This window comes from Ziziphus jujuba, chromosome 1, assembly GCF_031755915.1.
Source record: "Ziziphus jujuba cultivar Dongzao chromosome 1, ASM3175591v1".
In the NCBI taxonomy this organism is placed as follows: Eukaryota; Viridiplantae; Streptophyta; class Magnoliopsida; order Rosales; family Rhamnaceae; genus Ziziphus; species Ziziphus jujuba.
The window spans coordinates 11,394,890-11,402,159 of NC_083379.1; the positions used below are offsets into that span (position 1 = coordinate 11,394,890).

The 7,270-nt window shown below is 33.3% G+C and overlaps 1 long non-coding RNA gene across 1 annotated transcript; it reads right to left on the reverse strand.

Annotated features, from left to right (window-relative positions):
• Positions 1-1,480: 1,480 nt before the first annotated feature.
• On the reverse strand, positions 1,481-5,109 carry LOC125418585 (uncharacterized). The gene is made up of 2 exons (XR_009638196.1): positions 4,287-5,109; positions 1,481-1,841 (listed from the first exon to the last, which is right to left on the reverse strand). It is a non-coding gene; the product is annotated as an uncharacterized LOC125418585 (long non-coding RNA).
• Positions 5,110-7,270: the final 2,161 nt, after the last annotated feature.

Sequence of the window (7,270 nt, forward strand, 5' to 3'; positions counted from 1 at the left end):
TGATTACCGTTGGTTGCATTGGTAATTACCGAAGGCCTGACGGTAATAAATTTTTTTGCCAATTTGAGAACTTTTTCCAAACTTTTGGGGTTTTTTCTCCTTAGGATCATTGAAGAATGTATATTTTGCATGTTGTTGCATTTAACACACATTAGGGGACTTGTGGGGGCCAAAAAATTGGTAAAATGTGATAACCATAGGGGTTTCGAGTTTCGGTAATTACTGATGAAACCTACGGTAATTTTTCCAGTAACTACAAATTGATTACTGTAGGTTTCATCGGTAATTACCGAAGGCCCTATGGTAATCAAATTTTTGTGCCAATTTGAGAAATTTTTTAGAACTTTTAGGGTTTTTTCTCCTTAGGATAATTGAAGAATGTATATTTTGCATGTTGTTGCATTTAACACACATTAGAGGACTTGTGGGGGCCAAAAAATTGGTAAAATGTGATAACCATAGGGGTTTCGGTAATTACCGATGAAACCTATGGTAATTTTCCAGCAATTACAAATTGATTACCATAGGTTTCATCGGTAGTTACTGAAGGCCCTCCTGTAATCAAATTTTTATGCTAATTTGAGAATTTTTTCAGAACTTTTGGGATTTTTTTCTCTTTAGGATCATTGAAGAATGTATATTTTGCATGTTGTTGCATTTAACACACATTACGAGTCTTGTGGGGACCAAAAAATTGGTAAAATGTGATTACCATAGGGGTTTCGATAATTACCGATGAAACCTATGGTAATTTTTTAAGCAATGACAAATTGATTACTGTAGGTTTCATCGGTAATTACCGAAAGCCCTAAGGTAATCAAATTTTTGTGCCAATTTGAGAACCTTTTCAGAACTTTTGGGGTTTTTTCTCATTAGGATCATTGAAGCATGTATATTTTGCATGTTATTGTATTTAACACACATTAGGGGACTTGTGGGGACCAAAAAATTGGTACAATGTGATTACCATAGGGTTTCGATAATTACCAATGAAACCTACGGTAATATTTCCAGCAATTACAAATTCAATATTTTCACTTATTAATGTCATTTTTTCTCTTACTTTGTCAACACTTATCATTAATAAAGCTAGGTTTAGCATGTTCTTGGTGGAAACACACACGATTGAAGTTGTCACAGGGAATTGTGATAATTCTTTTATGACGGTGGATAAATATTTTCTACTTTATTCGACAGTTAATGAGAAATGAGGGTAGATGAGAAATGAGATATGGTTCCATTTATTCGATACTTTCATATCCATTTATTTAAATACTTTCCACAATTACATAATTAATTCCCTCCTGACTACTCTTTTTTGGACATACTGCCATGGAACCGCATTTTAAAAAAGATTGGAAGAAGCTTTCAAGCTGGGAATAGTCTTCAATCTAAAACTAACTAAAGTTCAATGCATACCATTCAAACAAGTTCAAATAATCCCAAACTAGAGAGTCAATATTGGAGAACTCAATTACCATCCATTTAAATTCTCATCCTTCTTATTTCTTGCTTTTCCACATCTCAAACAATATGGAGAATTTAATAATAAAATCGGATCCTTACATTTCATCTTGACATGAGAATCATGTAGAAAAACTAAAAACTAAATCTGAATTAGCAAGACAAAAATGTACAAATGTTTTATGAATAAAAACTAGAGAATATTACAGCTTCTACAAAAGGCTCTGTTGGTATCAATTCCAATTTGACCCAAAATTCCCCATCAATGTCAAAATCTCGAACACCAACTGGCACCACAATTGGTATAATGCCAAATTTTAGTGAAAGCTTTAAAAGCATACGTGGCACCTCCACTATAACGGAGACTGATTTGATACCTGGATGAAATCAAACGAAATATCTGTAGTTAGTTACAATATTTAGCATACAAGTTTCAAAGAAAATAATTAAATACCTAGAGTATCCATAAAGAAGTATTAAGGTTCAAATCTAACAATTGATGCAATAGCTCATACCCAGTAATATCCCTTACTCTCTATGAATTGTATAGAACCAAAATCCAATCTCATAGACTGATTTGCTAAAGTATGCCCAAATCCCCAAAACAGCAAAAAAACCCCAATTTCAATCAATACATTGAGTAGATGGCCAACCTTCATTAATATTAATCCAGACTACCAGAAAAATATAAATTTATTCATTATCCCTTCACAGCCAATGTTAAATTACTGATAACATCTAATGAAAACCACAGTTTGACATATAAACAAAGAAAAAGCTCTAGGTTTCACTCGTATATCATAAAAGACTACTGTCTCCAAACTATGCATACTACTTAACTCTTAGGTCCCACACTTCCCCAACATAGACACCAAAGAGAAAAATACATAGTTAGGGGTCTAATAATCAGCAATTTCTTAAAAAGAAAACATAATAGAGGCGATGGAAAACAAATAATAGCTAAAAAATGAAAACAGAAATTGCGACTGGATTTGAATTCAAGCTGCAAAAACTTAAAACTTATTGCAGGTCATTTGCACGATGAGAAGTCTGTCTCTCAAACATTTCTAATAGATAACGCCTCATCCCCCAAAGAGAATTGCTTAATTTCGACCCTCTCAACATAATCAAGCTTCTTTAAATTTTCAATGACGGGCTGAAGCAACCCAATTATCCAATTCTCAATCCCACCTCTATACACTTTCCACAACTTCCCCAACACCATATTCACCCATTCCATCGACTCTTTCCTCTACAAATTCTTTTCCAAAAATAATGAAAAGCTCGTGGGCACCTGTGGCCAAGCTTCACGACGGTTTTCATCAACCCCTGATTTGTTCTTCTTCTTCCTGGAAGCCCAACGCTTATCAAACGCAGCCCTGAGAAAGAAGAAGAAGACGAACAGTCTGACAGTGTTTCGATTCAATGAAGGAGATGGGTTCTAAGCTTATCAATAATGGGGTCTTCTTGAATAAAGATGATGAAGGAGGAGAGAACGGGTGAAGAAAAGAAAGAAATAACAGAAAAAAAAAGTAAAAATATTTAATTTGAATATAAGGGTATCTTGGGATTAACAAAAACTAGAACGGTAGAAAAAAAATGATAGCAAATGAAGGGGCAAATATCATTAAGCTTTCTCTCTGTCTCTCTCCCTCTCTCTCTCTCTAACATATAAATCATTATGCCAATCTAGATTTATAGTAGTGTGGTCTCATAATAAAGCTATAGAAACTTAACAAAAGGGGAATTTGGGTGAATGCCCCTATTACAAGGAAGTTGCTTACATACAGACTCCAACAAATTTAGGTCATTGCCTATACTTTAGTCACAAGAATCTCATGTCGTTAAATGAATCAATGAGACCAGGTGAATAATAAAATATGATGAGTGTTACCTCTCTACAGATATTTAGATCCAAATTCATTCTGTTAATTTCCTGACCTTGTCTACCATTACCAAGCAACCCTTGAAATCAAGTAGAGAAAAGATAATAAGTAGTGAAAATTTCTTTTAAAACTAGGATTGACATACTTCAATTTAAGAACACAGTCTATAATTCACTCCATAGAAAGTATAGTATTTCACTATGCATAGTATAAGAGAATATATTGGATAAAAGTGGATTTCATAGTCCTCTTCTATCTGCCTAACACATCTTCCAAAGGACAAATGTTACATATAAAATTTGGTAGAAAATATTTTCAAGTAAAGACAAGATGAGGAAGTTATCTACATCTTACAAATATGCCATTTTAGAAAGATAAAAGGTCTGACAAGTGAGGTTGCCTCACACCCACACCTTTAATGTCATGGATTTGAGTCACCTCCTCCTTGCCCTTAAAATAGAACTTATAGTAATCCCGATTTTAAGAAATAAAAATAAAAAAAATAAAAGACCTGAATAGCACATGCAATAGTATTTGTTAAGAGAATAAGATCAATATTTTAAACATTAAACCTCAAGATAACAAGAAACAAATTGAAAGTTGAAAAATTCAAAATAAAATAGATAAATCTGTAGGAAAAACCCAGGAGAAACTTCAAAAACAATGCCACCATTTCCAATTAAATCTACCATTTTGAAAGTACTTAAAACAGCTGGACGAGTCTATTTTGAAATCAATCAAGAACTAGGATTAGAGAATTTATCAAGCCCATAGAAACATAAAACTGATATAAAAAGTAATACCAGAAATAACAAACCATAAGAAAATTACAACTAGACAGATCACTAAAAAGTACTAAATGCATTTATTAAGATATTAAAAAGGAAAAAGACTTGCTAAATTATTCTGATACTGAATTAGAAAGATTTCTCTTACCTTTCCCATTATCACACTTTCACACCCCTTGATCGGTTGCTAGGTTTTTTGTCCAGGAGGCTTTGGCTGAACACTACGGCAGGGATTCTCCCCTGGGCCCTATCTTTTACCGATACTCTGCTTCGAGATGGCTTGGATCTTTCGCTACAAAGCGGCTGGGGGACAATAGCCGTGGTGGCCAAACCCATGACTGTAAACCAGGGCTTTCCAGATATATTCGGTGGGCACCGGAGCACCACCACTTGGCCATTTTTTTTGTTCTGTCTATCTGTGAAATTTGAAACTACAAGCAGAAAGCAAAGTTTCTGCTCTGATGAGAGGGAAGCTCGAAAACTCAAATCTAGGGTTTTTAGGGGAAAAGGTGAGGAAGAAGAAGAGATGAGCTGGTGAGAAGTGAAAGAAAGAAAAAAAAATTTTGTTTTTGATATTTCGAAGGGTATTTTAGGATTATCAAAAAATGAGAGGGTAAAATAAAAAAGTTTCAGAAATGGGTGGGTATGTATCCTCAATGGCCTTCCGATAGGGGCATTCACCCAAATTCCCCTTTGAATGATTGAGTAATTGGGCCTTTATGGCATTAATGGATCTTAAAATGTTAGGGCTTCTTTTGTGGGTTTTCGTTCCTTACCTTTTGTTTTTAGGGGAAAAAAAAAGGGTTTTTGAAAGGAAAAAAGAGAAAACAATTCCCTACCATGAGTATTCTTTGAAAATTAGTGGAAAAGTTTTTTCTGTATTTTCATAGTAGTGTGGTAAGCAAAAGTATACTGAAGGTTTGAGAGAAAGTTCTTGGTGGTGTCGATACCAAGACTTAAGCAATCTGTTATATTTTGGGAGACGATCGTCTGAAAACATCTACACCGGTGAAACAGAAATAGTCTTAAGGACACTGTGATATCACACAAGTCTTGAGCAGATCGTTCAACTAAAAAGCATTAAATCTAAAGCACACAGGTTCTATTTCTAGTTTATATAATTTATTTCCTGTATTTTATTTTATTAATGATTCCACATGTATATACATATATTATATCAATATATTTTTTCAACAAAATGAAGCTTTTAACTGAGGGGCAGTAGGTCCAATTTGTTTGTTTTTGGTATTGGGAAAAGCAGGTGTAGGTGAGACCCGAAGTAGGGAAAATGCAAATGTTTTGGTTTTGAATGTTTTTCTGCTTTTGAAATTTATCCACCGTTTGAGAAAGACCTAAAAGGAGTGGCCCTACTTTTCTTTGACCCTGTAATGAAATGGTGAACATATGATGTAATTGTCAGTCCAATAAATGGGTTAGAGATTGTGTGGTATTTTTAATCATACTAATCATACCATGTTGCTAGTTTATGTTACCAAACATGTAAGCTCGATTCATTGCCGGTTTTGATATGATAATCTGATTCAGAGATACTGGCGTGGCATGCCTTTGTGGTGGGGTTGAAAAAGGAGGTGTTTGTGGAGGTGCAGGTGGAAGAGGAAGCATCTTTAAGAAGTGCTAAAGCACAAAAAACCACAGAAAAAAAAATGAAAGAATGGATGAATGAAGAAGGAAGATGAAGATGGTATTTGCTTTTAAATAAATTAGGAAGTTGATTAGATTAAGTAAAGAGTAGAAAAGAAGCTTTTGATTGAGGGGCAGTGGGACCAATGTGCTTGTTTTTGGTATTGGGAAAAGGTGGTGTCGGTGGGAGTTAAAGTTGGGAAATTGAAATGTTTTGGTTTGAATGTTTTTCTGCTTTTGAAATTTCTCTACTGTTTGAGAAAGACCCAGAAGAAGTGGCTCTCCTTTTTTGAACTTGTAATCAAATGGTGTAACATATGGTGGAGTGTCAGTCCAATGAATGGTTTAGATTATGAGGTATTATTAATTATACCAATCAAACCATGTGCAAGTTTATGTGATTAAACATGAAAGCCCGATAAAAGAACTTTCTGCCAGAAAGTTAAAAAGTATAAAATAATGATAATGCGCATATATACATTATAATAAGAATATATAATTTGTAATCAATATCAATGCGGTCTTGTTAGTGTACAATTCACTAACGATTGTACATAAATGAAAATTGATTCTATCTGGGTTTATTTGTCTATTTTGTCTACTTTACAAGAAGGAAAAAGAGAGATGAAGGAAAACAGAGCTTTTTTTTGGTCAACATTTCAAGAAGGAAAACAGAGGTTTGAACTGCTTTTCTTAACCACTATAAATGTGTGATAAAATGTATGTTCTTAACCTTTTTTTTCCTTTTTCTTTTTGAGCTTTGGTTGCCTATTCTGACCTGTTATGCAAACATTTTTTTTTTTTTAAAGTCAAAAGATTTATCGTCTTTGTGAGAAATTAATTTATATACAAGATACAAGTCATGGGGCTTTATTTTGAAATGGAAAAACAAACAAATAAAAAGAATAATTGTAAACTAAGAATTTAATTCTCATGCATTAGTTTCTAGAGCTAAACAAACAAAGTTATAAAGTATCAAGCAGGTCATTTATAGACTACAAAAAGAAGGAAGCATCGAACATGCTACAGGCAGAGGCAACAGAGTAGGCCAAACAGGATAAGAAACTGATATCTGATGTTAGCTAGGCTAATTCCATCCGCATGCGATCAAATAACTGATAAATTAATACATTAATTACTATCGATAAATTTTCTTTTAAAAATAAGAACAAGAAAAATTATTGTTAAGTTTTTAATTTTAATTTGAAAAGAAACAATAACAAATAATCATAGTAGAAATATATATATATATATATCTATATAAAAAAATCATGAAGAAATTCTCTTAAAATTTTATATCTCATGTAGAAGGATTTGCACCAAATATCATAGATGTGAAGCTCAAATCTTTATACTACAGGGCACATCAAGCTTATTAAATCTTTGGTACCATTTTGTTCGCTGATTTTCTTTATTAGGTATCACATAACACAGACTATAGCAAGAAATCTGGAATAATTTAACAACAACCAATTTAAGCTGAGAATGAAA